The sequence below is a fragment of the Gorilla gorilla genome, chromosome 2, assembly GCF_029281585.2.
Source record: "Gorilla gorilla gorilla isolate KB3781 chromosome 2, NHGRI_mGorGor1-v2.1_pri, whole genome shotgun sequence".
Classification (NCBI taxonomy): Eukaryota; Metazoa; Chordata; class Mammalia; order Primates; family Hominidae; genus Gorilla; species Gorilla gorilla.
This window is the reverse complement of record NC_086017.1, coordinates 191,855,088-191,870,338: the sequence shown is the minus strand read 5'-3', so window position 1 is coordinate 191,870,338 and position 15,251 is coordinate 191,855,088. Positions and strand designations below refer to the sequence as shown.

General features: G+C 39.3%; 1 protein-coding gene and 1 pseudogene across 2 annotated transcripts in view; both read left to right on the top strand.

Moving 5' to 3' along the window:
* The window catches only part of CCDC39 (coiled-coil domain 39 molecular ruler complex subunit), a 247,000-nt gene that overhangs the window by 83,896 nt on the left and 147,853 nt on the right, over positions 1-15,251 (top strand). The window lies entirely within an intron of this gene.
* On the top strand, positions 12,594-13,764 carry LOC101128916 (E3 ubiquitin-protein ligase RNF13-like; annotated as a pseudogene).

Genomic DNA, 15,251 nt, shown 5'->3' with positions numbered 1-15,251 from the left:
TGTCTCAAAAAAAAAAAAAAAAATTAGAGAAAAAGAAAAGGAGTTTATTAAGGAGTATTGACTCACATGATCACAAGGTGAAGTACTACAATAGGCTCTCTGCAAGCTGAGGAGCAGTCTTTAGTCCAAAAAACTCAAAAGTAGGGAAGCTGACAGTGCAGCCTTCAGTCTGTGACCAAAGGCCTGAGGGCTCCTGGCAAATGACTGGTGTAGGTTCAAGAGTCCAAAAGCTGAAGAACTTGGAGTCCCATGTTTGAGGGCAGAAAGCATCCAGCATGGGAGAAAGATGGAGGCCAGAAGACTTAGCCAGTCTAATCCTTCCACGTTCCTCTGCCTGCTTTTAGCCTAGCCGTGCTGGCAACTGATTAAATCATGCCCACCCAGATTGAGGGTGGGTCTGCCTCTCCCAGTCCACTGATTCAAATGTTAATCTCCTTTGGCAACACCCTCACAGACACTCCCAGCAACGATACTTTGCATCCTTCAATCCAATCAAGTTGACACTCAGTATTAACCATCACACTAGCTTAAAGAGATTCTCTTCTATTCTTAGTCAGCCATGAATATTATCATGCCTGAATGTTAGATTTTCTGAAGAGCCTTTTTTCTTCACTTACGTAGAAGATCAAATGCTATTTCTTTTTTAATCTGCTAATATGGTGAATTACATTAATTGATTTCTTAAGTTAAAACAACCTTGCATTTTTGGAATTAAACCCAACTTAGATATAATATAGTTTTCATATATTAATGGATCTAGTTTGCTAATATTTAATTTATGGCTTTTATATCTATTTTGTGTTATATAAGATGCCATTATTTCATATGTCACTATGAAAGAACAAAAATACTATCAATGAAACGATGACACAATACTTTTTCACCTTGATTTTTAATTTTATGGAAATAATTTTTGGCTTATTTCAACATAGGTTTTATTATATATCACTCTTATACACAGAAAAATATGTAAGTAAGGAAAATTGGTTGAGATATTCCTAAAACATATTCACAGCACCCATCATAACTATATTACATTAAATTTAAAATTACACCTTAGTCAATGTCAACTACTGTATTTCAACAAATTGAAGCCTCCACCAATTGCCTTAGGTGAAGACATACTCCTCTAATGTGAATTTGCTGTAGCATCTGTCATTGTGAAGACTAGAACTGTTTTCTCAAATTCTTATTTTATTTTATTTTTTTGAGACAGAGCCTTGCCCTGTCTCCCAGGCTGGAGTGCAATGGCACAATCTTGGCTCACTGCAACCTCCACCTCCCGAGTTCAAGCGATTCTCCTGCCTCAGCCTTCCGAGTAGCTGGGATTACAGGTGCGCACCACCACACCCGGCTCATTTTTTGTATCTCTAGTAGAGAGGGGGTTTCACCATGTTGGCAAGGCTGGTCTCAAACTCCTGACCTCGTGATCTGCCTGCCTCAGGCTCCCAAAGTGCTGGGATTACAGGTGTAAGCCAATGTGCCTGGCCCTCAAATTCTTAATGTACATATATTTTTAGAATCTTATTTTAGATTCTCTCTTGTTCTATGTATGAATGCTGTGTATTTCTTTTTCAAACTTTAACCTACATCTAACAATTGTTGGGGAGAGGTGGTATGGGCTGTAGAGTGAGTGAGATATTCTAGGTATGGGGTCTCTTTATACCTTCAGAGAGTTTCCATCTATTCTGGGCACTAACCTGCCTCTCAGGACTAAAGACACTCCACACTCATTGCTTTTGTTTGGGACCTGAGTCCTCTGCTGCTCAGCATTAGATAAACGGGCAGGATAGGAAAAGTGAGACCTAACTGTCTGCACTTTCTGTGGATTCCCCAAAATCACCTTGCTGTTTTCTACAGACCTCCTCCTGCTCCCCACGTATGCTACCTTTGACTTGAAGTACCCTTTAAGCTACTTCTGCACATCTATTAATTTGGAGCTCTGATTTCCTCCTTCGGTAACCTCCCTTGCCTCCTATATTTCAGAGATTTTTTTATATGCTTTTGAGACTGACACAACCATCCCCTATTGTTATTCTAGGCTGTTGTGGATTTATTAATAGTATTTTTCTATTTCTAGAAATCTGGGTGGGATATGGGGTTAGAATGTACATTCATATTGTAGTATTTCTAACAGCATTCAACAATGTTTATGTCAGGGTAATTTTAAATTTATCTTTGGTGTGTTTTTAAACTTTTCTATGACATATATACATTGATTAATTATATTTTTAACTATAAAAGTAAATAAAGTATTCTTGTATGAAATCAAAAGTGAACCTTTCTCTTTTCACCCCCAACTGCAATCCTACTTCTCAGAGTTAACCACTGTCTAGATGATAATTTCACAATCATGGTACTATTGACATGTGAGCCAGATGATTCTTTGTTATGGGGAACTGTCCTATCCATTGTGAGATCTTTAGCATCATTCCTGACCCCATGCCAACTAGATATTATTAGCAACTGCCAAGTTGTGACAACCAAACATATGTTCAGACATCATCAAGTGTCCCTGGGGGGCAAGATGATCTGTGGTTGGAAACTACTGGTCTAGATTTATTTCCATGAATTTGTAAACAAACAAACATGTACATAGAATAACAGTTAAATAGGAAAATAACTCATACTGAAATAGTACATGATAAAACCTGCTGGCTTATGAGCCTTTAAAGTCAGCATTTCCAAAAGTATAGTCTTTGAACACTAGCTTGATGCTAAAGTGTTATATGAAAAAACAATGTGGTCAAGTAAACTTGGGTAACACCGAGTTAACAAAATTAAACTGTTTTCTTTCTTATATGACTACTATGAAACTTTAAGTTTCTACCTTGCCTTGTGAATCTCCAGGAGGGAGATATAGTTGTACTATTTCCCAAGTTTATATGGCTACAGAATCTTTATTTCATGGCGCATTTCATGGGACTAATGTTTGGTGGAAATCTGCTGGGAGACTTTAACACTGATCCTTTAAATGTAAGAAAGTCCATGGCAGTTTTTAATCAAATATAAAGTTGAAACAATAAACCACCACCAACAAAAACCAGAACTATGTACAGCAGGTTTTAAAACAAATATAAAGCTGAAACAATAAAAAACAACACAGAGCGATTTTATGTTCCCAGTATTCTTCTATCTCCCTACTCTGTCCTAACCCATACTAAGGAAAATCAAACCATGTGGTTTAGCAAATGAATGAGACAGAAGCAAACAGACTGGCAGGCTCACTTGTCCTATAGAAGGTATATGACTCTTTCACTGGTGGGCCAGTTACTATTTAAGGAATGCTGCAGGCTGTTGCCAAAGGAATAAAGGATACTAATACCATCTTAGAAGAGGCTTATCTCAAGAGAGGCCATAGTAGTTCATATTTCCCCCTCCTCAAGATTCCAGGCCACTATCTTTTTTTCTGTCCTTCTTTGGCAGAGGTGGATAAAGTTACTATTAATATTTTCATCAAAATTATAATGGCACAAATGGTAATTTTATAACCTTCATTGTCTTTCCAATCATTCAATGGAATTTTTTAAATATTAAAATAAGAATCTTTATTAGAGAAAGACAAATAAATAAAAATCTTTTATAATGTTTCCATCGGACTGGTAGTCACTGTTCATTTGTGGTAGCTCTGAGGCATTTGTTGTTGTTGCTAGAAGAGACTCAGACTGGACTATAGGGAGTAGGGGAGAGGTGCATTGCAAATAGATGCTATGTATTCATATGAGGGTAGCCTGAGGTCAGTGGGTGTTCTGTAGTATGAAAGAAAGTAGGGATATAAATAAGCACATTTATGTCCTCCTGTCCTTTCCTTGCCTCATGAAGGAAATAAAAAGATGAAAATAGGCTGAAAAAAAAAAACACAAAAGCTGAAGATATAAGATGTACAAGGGAATATTCTTGGTATCACTGCATAATTTCCAAGCTGATTATTCAATGTTTAGAATTATGAGAAATAGAAACCAATGGAAAAGAGGAAAATATATAAATTCACATGTTTCATTCAGTGGAAAGAGGCCAGGAAGAGTGAAGTCAGTTTCATTCTTATCTAAATAATCTCAATTTCCATTTTCTAAAGAAAAGCAGCATTATGAGAAGAGAAGCCCGTGTTACACATATTTATTCTTATGTATATTGTCACCAGAGGGCACTGTAAATGTTTATGAAAAGCTAAAACTCCAAAATTTACAGGAGATGGAGTGCAAAGCTGTAAGTGTAAATCCTAGTTGTCTATTAGCCACTCTATACTTTTTATTTTTTTATCTATAAATTGAAATATTTACAACTATCCCTAAATGGAGGTCTATAAACTGAAAATTTTATAACTACTCTAAATGAAGGATTCCATTTTCTAATCAAAACTATGTTTTAAATTCAGAGTAATCAAAAAGAGGAGCCGACTAGACACAGCCAGGAAGAGCTTCTCCCACTGGGAGACCAGACCAGCAAGAAAGTTGGCACCCTCCAAGCAGGTTGTTGAAAGGAAGGCCTTGAATGTGGACAGAGGGTGATGCAGATGGTAGGCTGAAGGGTGAAGAAGCTGGGAAACCTGCATTGGGTTACTGAGCACTAGATCTCATTTCTGATCCCGAGTAGCTCCTGGGGAAAATGTGAGTTAAATAGGTATGGAGTGGCCCCTTCTCACCAAAGACCTCTAGAATCCTAGCTGCAGGAGACTTTATGGCCCCATGAACATTTGAGCTGGAAGGGAGAGCTGCTTGGAGAGTTGGCGGGAACAGGAATCCAGCCTGCATGGAGCTCATAGTTTGGCTCAGGAATAGCTGCAGTAGAGCATGGACAGGGACACCCATCCCCCAAGGCTTCCCTTGCTCCTTCAGGTAGCTTTGGCCTTTGTTGACTGTTGGACCTGGACAGAACAGGTCTATCTTGCCACATGGGACAGGGCCAGTCTGATTTGAGTGTCTCTTGTCTGCTAGCCTCTCCCAGGGTTCACGCGTGGCTGCACCCACTTGCAACACAGCCTCAGATACCTAACTGGAGTGCTTCTCAGTGGCCACCACCATAGCTCTTTTGCTGGTAGACACTGCCTAACCATCAGAGAGCTTTTGCAGATGGACCCCAGCCAGTGTGCATCTGCTTGCAGCCGTCCCCCAGCACTTTGCTGGTGTATGCACATGCGTGTGTGAACTGCACTGCTGCTGTCCTACCATTAGTGCATGCATGGGCACAGTCCACCACCCCGCTGCTGCCCTGCTGTTGTCTGCATGTGCTTTGACCCTATTGCCACCCCCTCAATGAAGTGCTTTTGCAGGCATCCCCTGCATCAGAGTGGTGTTGCCAGCAGGGACATCTCAGATCCTTTAGCACAGCAGGTACTTAACCTCAAGGAGGCAGAGAACAAAGCTGTGGGCCTGGTCTCAGCCCCCAGGGTTAGAGCACACAGCCCACGAATGCTGAGAGCCTTGGCCCACTGAAATTATTAAGAAATAAAGCCAGTGAACTAAACCCAACTTATACCACAGTCAAACCCTCAAGGGCATCAAAGAATACAAAAGCAAAATTTTACCCCATTGGAAGAATGGCAACTTCAAAGATTAAGGAAACATCAGCTCACACAGATGAGAAGGAACCAGCACAAGATCTCTGGCAACTCAAAAAGCCAGTGTCGTCTTACCTCCAAATGACTGCATTAGCTTCCCAGCAGTGGTTCTTAACCAGAATTAAATGGCTGAAATGACAGACATAGAATTCAAAATCTGGATGGCAATGAAGATCATCGAAATTCAGGAGAAAGTTGAAACCCAATCTAAGGAATCTAAGAAATCCAGTAAAAGGATTCAAGAGCTGAAAGACAAAATAGCCATTTTAGAAAAGAATCAAATTGATTTGATAGAGTTGAAAAACTCACTAAAGAATTTCTTAATACAATTAGAAGTATTAGTTGGTGCAAAAGTAATTGCAGTTTTTGTCATTACTTTTAAATAGCAAAAACCACAATTACTGTTGCACCAACCTAATACTAACAGCACAATAGACTAAGCTGAGGAAAGAATCTCAGAGCCTGAATACCATTTCTTTGAATCAACTCAGTCATTTCAAAACACAGAAAAAAGAATTTTAAAAAATGAACAGAATCTCTGAGAAATATGAGATTTTGTGAAGAGACCAAACCTATGACTTATTGGCATCCCTGAAAGAGAAGGAGAGAGAGCAAGCGGTTTGGAAAACATACTTAAGAATATTAACCATGCAAATTTCACCAACCTTGCTAGACATGTTCACATTCAAATTCAGGAAATTCAGAGAACCCATCAAGATACTATCCAGGATGACTATCCCCAAGGAAATGGTCATCAGATTCTACAAGGTCAAAGTTAAAGGAAAAATATTAAAGGCAGCTAGAGAGAGGGGGCAGGTCACCCTCAAAGAGAACCCCATCAGACTAACAGCAGACTTTTAGCAGAAACTCTATAAGCCAGAAGAGATTAGGGACCTGTATTTAGCATCCTTAAAGACAATCAATTCCAACCAAGAATTTCATATCCAGCCAAACTAAGCTTCATAAGTGAAGGAGAAATAAAATCATTTTCAGACAAGCAAATGCTAAGGGAATTCATCACCACTAAACTTGCCTTATAAGAGGTTCTTAAAGGAATGTTAAACATGGAAACAAAAAGACCATTACTGGCCAGCACAAAAACACACTTAAGTACATAGACCATTGACATGATAAAGCAACTATAATCAAGTCTACACAGAAACCAAAAGCCAATATAATAGGATCAAATCCACACCATATCAATATTAACCTTAATTGTAAACAAGATAAATGTACCACTTAAAAGGCACAGAGTGGCAAGTTGGATGAAGAAGCAAGGACCAACTGTATGCTGTCTTCAAGAGACCCATCTCATGTGCAATGACACCCATAAGCTCAAAGTAAAGAGATGGAAAAAGATCTATCAAGAAAATGAAAACAGAAAAGATCAGGAGTTGCTATTTTTATTTCAGATGAAATAGACTTTAAACCAATAATAATCAAAAAGGACAAAGAAGGTCATTGCATAATGATAAAGGGTTCAACTCAACAAGAAGACTTAACTCTCTTAAGTATATATGCACCCAACACTGGAGCATCCAGATTCATAAATCAAGTTCTTAGAGACCTGCAAAGAGATTTAGATAACCACACAATGATAGTAGGAGACTTCAACACCCCAGTGACAGTATTAGATCAGTGAGGCAGAAAATTATCAAAGATATTTGAGATCTAAAACAGATATTTGGGACCTAAACTCATCTGTTGTAAACAGGGTTAAGAGGAAAGTTTATAGCACTAATCATCCACATTAAAAAACGAAGATCTCAAGTTAACAACCTAGCATCACCTACAGGACCTAGAAAAACAAGAGCAAACCAATCCCAAAGCTAGTAGGAGAAAAGAAACCAAAATCAGAGCTGAACTGAATGAAATGGAGACATAAAAATCCATACAAAAGACCAATGAAGCCAACAGTTGGTTCCTGAAAGAATAAATAATATTGATAGACTACTAGCTAGATTAATGAAAAAAAGGGAAGACCCAAACAAATGCAATCAGAAATGACAAAGGGGACATTACCACTGACCCTATAGAAGTAAAAAAAAAAAACCCTTGGAAACTATTAGGAACACCTCTATGCACACAAACTAGAAAACCTAGAAGAAATGAATAAATTCCTGGAAATGTACAGCCTCCTAAGATTGAACCAAGAAGAAATTGAAACCCTGAACAGATCAATAAGGAATTATGAAATTGAATCAGTAATAAAAATCCTTCCAACCAGAAAAGATCCTAGACTAGATGGAGTCACAGCTGAATTCTACCAGACATAGAAAGAAGAGCTGGTACCAATCCTACTGAAACTATTCCAAATAATTGAGGAGGAGGGTCTCCTCCCTAACGCATTCTGTGAGGCCAGCATCATGCTGATACCAAAGCCTGGTAGAGACATGCAAAAAAAGAAAACTTTAGGCCAATATTCCTGATAAGCATAGATGGAAACTTTCTCAACAAAATACTAGCAAACCAAGTCCAGCAGCGTGTCAAAAAACTAGTCCACCATGATCAAGCAGGCTTTATTCCTGGAATGCAAGGATGGTTTAACATACACAAATCAATAAATGTGATTAATCAGATAACCAGAACTAAAACCAAAAACCATATGATCATCTTAGTAAATGCAGAAAAGGCTTTTGATAAAATTCAACATTCTTTCATGTTAAAAATCCTCAATAAACTAGGCATACCTCAAAATGAGCCATCTATGACCAACCCACAACTGACATCGTACTGAATGGGCAAAATCTAGAAGCATTCCCCTTGAGAACTGGAACAAGACAAAGATGCCCATTTTCACTACTCCTATTCAACATAGTACCAGATTCCTAGCCAGAGCAATCAGGCAAGAGAAAGAAATAAAAGGCATCCAAACAGGAAGAGAGAAAGCCAAACTATTTTTGTTTACAGATGATATGATTCTATACCTAGAAAACACCATAGTCTTTGCCCTAAGGCTCCTAGATCTGACAAACAACTTCAGTGAAGTTTCTAGATACAAAGTCATTGTACAAAAATCTGTAGCATTTCTATACACGAATAACATCCAAGCTGAGTGCCAAGTGAAGAACACAGTCCTATTCACAATAGCCACAAAAAGAATAAAATACTTAGAAATATAGCTAGCCAGAGAAGTGAAGTATCTTACAATGAGAATTACATAACACTGCTGAAAGAAATCAGAGACAACACAAACAAATAAAAAAAATTCCATGCTCACGTACAGGAAGATTCAATATTGTTAAAATGGTTATACTGCCTGATATAGTTTGACTGTGTCCCCACCCAAATCTCATCTTGAATTGTAGCTTGCTTAATTCCCATGTGTTGTGGGAGGAACGTGGTGGGAGATAATTAAATCATGGGGGCAGTTTCTCTCAGACTGTTCTCATGGTAGTGAATAAGTCTCACAAGATCTGATGGTTTTATAAGGGATTTCCCCTTTCACATGGCTCTTATTCACTCTTGCCTGCCACCATGTAAGATGTGCCTTTTGTCTTCCACTGTGATTATAACACCTCCCCAGCCACGTAGAACTGTCAGTCCATTGAACCTCTTTTTCTTTATAAATTACCCAGTCTCAGGTATGTCTTTATCAGCAGTGTGAAAATGAACTAATACAGTAAATTGGTACCAGGAGTGGGGCACTGCTGTAAAGATACCTGAAAATGTGAGAGCATCTTTGGAACTGGGTAACAGGCACAGGTTGGAACAGTGTGGGGGGCTCAGAAGAAGACAGGAAAATGTGGGAAAGTTTGGAACTCCCTAGAGACTTGTTGAATAGCTTTGACTGAAATGCATATAATGACATGGACAATGAAATCCAGGCTGAGGTAGTCTCAGATGGTGATGAGGAACTTGTTGGGAACTGGAGTAAGGGTGACTCTTGCTATGTTTTAGCAAAAAGAATAGTGACATTTTGCACCTGCCCTAGAGATTTGTGAAACTTTGAACTTGAGGGAGATGATTTAGGGCATCTGGTGGAAGAAATTTCTAAGCAGCATAGCATTCAAGAGGTGATTTGAGTGCTGTTAAAAGCATTCAGTTTTAAAAGGGAAACAGATCATACAAGTTTGGAAAATTTGTAGCCTGATGATGTAGAGGGAAAGAAAAACCCATTTTCTGAGGAGAAATTCAACCAGCTATAGAAATTTGCATAAGTAATGAGGAGCCAGATGTTAATCACCAAGACAATGGGGAAAATGTCTCCAGGGCATGTCATAGGGCATTCATGGTCTACCCTATCATCACAGGCCCAGAGGCCTAGGAGGATAAAATGGTTTCCTTTGCTGAGCCCAGGGCCCCCCAGGTGTGTGCAGCCTAGGGACTTTGTGACCTGCATCCCAGCCACTCTGGCCATGGCTAACAGGGGCCAAGGTACAGCTCGGTCTGTGGCTTCAGAGGATGCAAGCCCCAAGTCTTGGCAGCTTCCATGTGGTGTTGAGCCTGTGGGTGCACAGAGGTCAAGAATTGAGGTTTGGGAACTTCTATCTAGATTTCAGAGGATGTATAGAAATGCTTGGACGTCCAGGCAGAAGTTTGCTGAAGGGGCAGGGTCCTCATGGAGAACCTCTGCTAGGGCAATGCAGAAGGTAAATGTGAGCTTGAAGCCCCCACACAGAGTCCCCACTGGGGCACTGTCTAGCAGAGCTGTGAGAAGAGAGCCATCATCCTTCAGACCCCAGAATGGTAGATCCACTGACAGCTTGCATCATGCACCTGGAAAAGCCACTGACTCTCAACATCAGCTCGTGAAATCAGCTGGGTGGGAGGCTATACCCTGCAAAGCCACAGGGGTGGAGCTGCCCAAGACCATGGGAACCCACCTCTTGCATCAGCATGACCCAGATGTGAGACATGGAGTCAAAGGAGATCATTTTGGACTTTAAGATTTGATTGCCCCACTGGATTTCAGACTGCATGAGTCCTTTAGCCCCTTTGTTTTGGCCAATTTCTCCCATTTGGAATGAGTGTATTTATTCAATGCCTGTACCCCCATTGTATCTAGGGAGTAACTAAACTTGCTTTTGATTTTATAGGCTCATAGGTGGAAGAGACTTGCCTTGTCTCAGATGAGACTTTGGACTGTGAACTTTTGAGTTAATGCTGAAATGAGTTAAGGCTTTGGGGGACTGTTGGGAAGGCATGATTGGCTTTGAAATGTGAGGGCATGAGATTTAGGAGGGGCCAGCAGTGGAATGATATGGTGTGTCTGTGTCCCCACCCAAATCTTATCTTGAATTGTAGCTCCCATAATTACCATGTGTTGTGGGAGGAACTCAGTTGTAGATAATTGAATCATGGGGGCGGTTTTCTCCATACTGTTCTCATGGTAGTGAATAAGTCTCACAAGGTCTGATAGTTTTATAACTGGTTTCCCCTTTTGCTTGGCTCTCATTTTCTCTTGCTGCTGCCATGTAAGACTTGCCTTTTGCCTTCTCCCATAATTTTGAGGCCTCTCCAGCCACATAGAACTCTGAGTCCATTAAATCTCTTTTTCTTTATAAATTATCCAGTCTCAGATATGTCTTTATCAGCAGCGTGGAAATGGACTAATACACTGCCCAAAGCAATGTACAGTTCAATGCTATTCCTATTAAACTACCAATGACATTTTTTACAGAATTAGGAAAAACTATTCCAAAATACAAATAGAACCAAAAAAGAGCCTGAATAGCCAAAGCAATCCTAAGCAAAAACAAAAAACAAAAACAAAAACAAAAACCCACCCAAAACCAAAACCAAAGGCATCACACTACCTGATATCAAAGTATACTATAAAGCTACAGTAATCAAAACGCATGGTAATGGTACAAAAACAGATGCATAGACCAAAGAAACAAGTGTGAGAACCCAGAAATAAAGCTGTATACCTACAATGATCTGATCTTTGACAAAGATGACAACAATAATCAATGGGGAAGGGAATTCCTAGTCAATAAATGCTGGGATAACTGGCTAGCCATATGCAGAAGATTCAAACTGGACCCATTCCTTATGTTATATATGAAAATTAACTCAAGATGGATTAAATACTTAAATGTAAAACATAAAGCTATAAAAACTCTGGAAGAAAACCTAGGAAATACCATTCTGGACATAGGCCCTTGCAAAAATTTCATGGTAAAGACTCCAAAAGCAATTGCAACAAAAACAAAAAATGACAATGGGATCTAATTAAACTAAAGAGCTTCTTCACAGCAAAAGAAACTATCAATAAAATAAACAGACATCCTACAGCATGGGAGAAAATATTTGCAAACTATTCCTCTGACAAAGGTATAATATTCAGAATCCATAAGGAACTTAAATCAGCAAGCAAAAAAACAGCCTTATTAAAAAATGGGCAAAGGACATGGACAGACACTTCTCAAAAGAAGACATACATGTGGCCAACCATATGAAAAAATGCTCAACATCACTAATCATCAAGAAATGAAAATCAAAACCACAATGAGATACCATCTCACACCAGTCAGAATGGCTATTACTAAAAAGTCAAAAAATAAAGATATTGGTGAGTTTGCAGTGAAATGGGAAAGTTTATACACTACTAGTGGGAATGTAAATTAGTTCCTAGCCACTTTGGAAAGCAGTGTGGTGAATTTTCAAAGAGCTCAAAGCAGAATTACCATTTGACCCAACAATCCAATTTTTGGGTATATACCCAAAAGAATATAACTGTTCTACCAAAAAGACACAGGCATGTGCTTATTGCAGCACTCTTCACAAAAGCACAGACATGGAATCCACCTAGATGCCCATCAGTGGGAGACTGGATAAAGAAAATGTGGTACATATGCACCATGGAATGCTACACAGCCATAAAAAAGAACAAAATCATGTCATTTGCAAGATGCAGCTAGAGGCCATTATCTTAACAAAATAACACAAGTGTTGTTGTCCCTGCTCCTACTCTGGGCTTTGGGGTCAGTGCAGATATTCAGTCATGAAGTCAGGGTAGGGACTTCTCCTGCGATGCGGCCAGCAAGACTGGTTGTGTTCTGGGGGCTGGACTTCCAGGTGATTTTACGAGATGCTGCTCTCCATAGGGATGCTTATGCTGTCAGCCACACAAGTCTACACCATCTTGGCTGTCCAGCTCTTTGCATTCTTAAACCTACTGCCTGTAGAAGCAGACATTTTAGCACATAACTCTGAAAATACATCTCAGTCCTTTGGTGACCTCCCTGCAAGATTTGGTTATAGACTTCCAGCTGAAGGTTTAAAGGGTTTTTTGATCAAAACCAGAGAATGCCTGTGAACGCAGAGTGCCTCCACCAGTAAAAAAACAATTTGTCTGGAACTTTCATTGTGTTAATTAGAAGACTCGATTGTAATTTTGATATAAAGATTTTAAATGCACAGAGAGCAGAATACAAAGCAGCCATAGTTCACAATGTTGATTCTGATGACCTCATTAGCATTGGATCCAATGACATTGAGGTACTAAAGAAAATTGACATTCTATCTGTCTCTATTGGTGAATCATCAGCTAATTCTCTGAAAGATGAATTCACGTATGAAAAAGGGGACCACCTTATCTTAGTTCCAGAATTTAGTCTTCCTTTGGAATGCTGCCTAATTCCCTTCCTTATCATAGTGGGCATCTGTCTCATCTTGATAGTCATTTTCGTGTTTTTGGCTATTACAAATAAAGCTGATATGGACATTTGTTGTATGGAAATATGCTTTCATTTCTATTGGATCACAAAATTTTTCCAGGATAGATATAGAGCTAGAAGAAACAGACTTTGTAAAGATCAACTTAAGAAACTCCCTGTACATAAATTCAAGAAAGGAGATGAGTATGATGTATGTGCCATTTGTTCAGATGAGTAGGAAGATGGAGACAAGCTCAGAATCCTTCCCTGTTCCCATGCTTATCACTGCAAGTGTGTAGACCCTTGGCTAACTAAAACCAAAAAAACCTGTCCTGTGTGCAAGCAAAAATTTCCTTCTCAAGGCAATCCAGACTCTGACACAGATGGTAGTCAAGAATAAAATGAAGTGACCCTTTACTTAGACCTTTAGCTTCTGTCATTGCCCAGTCATTTGGGGCTTTGTCAGAATCCTGCTCACATCAGAACATGACCGAATCTTCAGACTATGAGGAAGATGACAATGAAGATAACAACAGTAGTGATGAAGAAAATGAAACTAATGAACATAATGTTGCGGTCCAGTTGCAGCCTAATGGTGAATGAACATAGCTGTTGCGGGAAGTCAGGGACCCCGAACAGAGGGACTGGCTGGAGATGCGGCAGAGGAACATAAATTGTGAAGATTTCATTTTAATATGGACATTTATCCGTTCCCAAATAATACTTTTATAATTTCTTACACATGTCTTTATTTTAATCTCTTAATCCTGTTATCTTCATAAGTTGAGGATGTACATCACCTCAGGACCACTGTGGTAATTGTGTTAACTGTACAAACTGATTGTAAAACGTGTATTTGAACAATATGAAATCAGTGCACCTTGAAAAAGAACAGAAAAACAGTGATTTTTGGGGAACAAGGAAAGACAACAATAAGGTCTGATTGCCTGTGGGGTCGGGCAAAAAGAGCCATATTTTTCTTCTTGCAGAGAGCCTATAAATGGATGTGCAAGTAGGGAAGATATCACTAAATTCTTTTCCTAGCGAGGAACGTTAATATTAATAACCTGGGAAAGGAATACATTCCTGGGGGGAGGTCTATAAACGCCCCCTCTGGGAATGTCTGTCTTATGCAGTTGAGATAAAGACTGAGATAAGCCCTGGTCTCCGGCAGTACCCTCAGGCTTACCAGGGTGGGGAAAAACTCTGCCCTAGTAAATTTGTGGTCAGACTGGTTCTCTGCTCTTGAACCCTGTTTTATGTTGTTTAAAATGTTTATCAAGACAATATGTGCACCGCTGAACATAGACCCTTATCAGTAGTTCTGCTTTTTGTCCTTTGAAGCATGCGATCTTTGTACCTACTCCCTGTGCTTACACCCCCTCCCCTTTTCAAACCCTTAATAAAAACTTGCTGGTTTTGAGGCTCAGCTGGGCATCATGGTCCTACTGATATGGGATGTCACCCCAGGTGGCCCAGCTGTAAAATTCCTCTCTTTATACTGTCTCTCTTTATTTCTCAGCTGGTCAACACTTATGGAAAATAGAAAGAACCTATGCTGAAATATTGGGGGTGGGTTCCCCTGATACATAGCAAATACTGTTTGAATTTCAGAAGATGATTGGTTTATTTCCCTTTAAAATGTTTAGGTATATACTGTAATTTGATTTTGTTTTTTGCTCCCTTCAAAGATTTCTGCAGAATTAACTTATTTTTTAGTATTCTAATATTTAATCAAATTACTTAAAAAGGACTTTTGATATGGTATTTATCTGCAAGAGTGTACTTCTTCACTAATAATAATAGGCTGGTGCTATAACTCAAGCATCAATTCAGCTCTTCTTTTGGAATGAAAGTATAGCCAAAAGAACAACAAAAAGTCCTCAGCATAGCTTGCAATTAAGACCTAGATCACAGTATTTAAGTGTTTTGCACTTTATACATGAGGTTAGTGCTACAGCCACCTAGCATGAAATAACCCAGCTTCCACCTCCACAAATTTACCTAGAGTTGTTGAGTTGGAATATGTTCTGGCGTTTACCCGACCTTCCATCATTGGTGAGAGGCAACAAGGTAATTCAGTGCCTTTC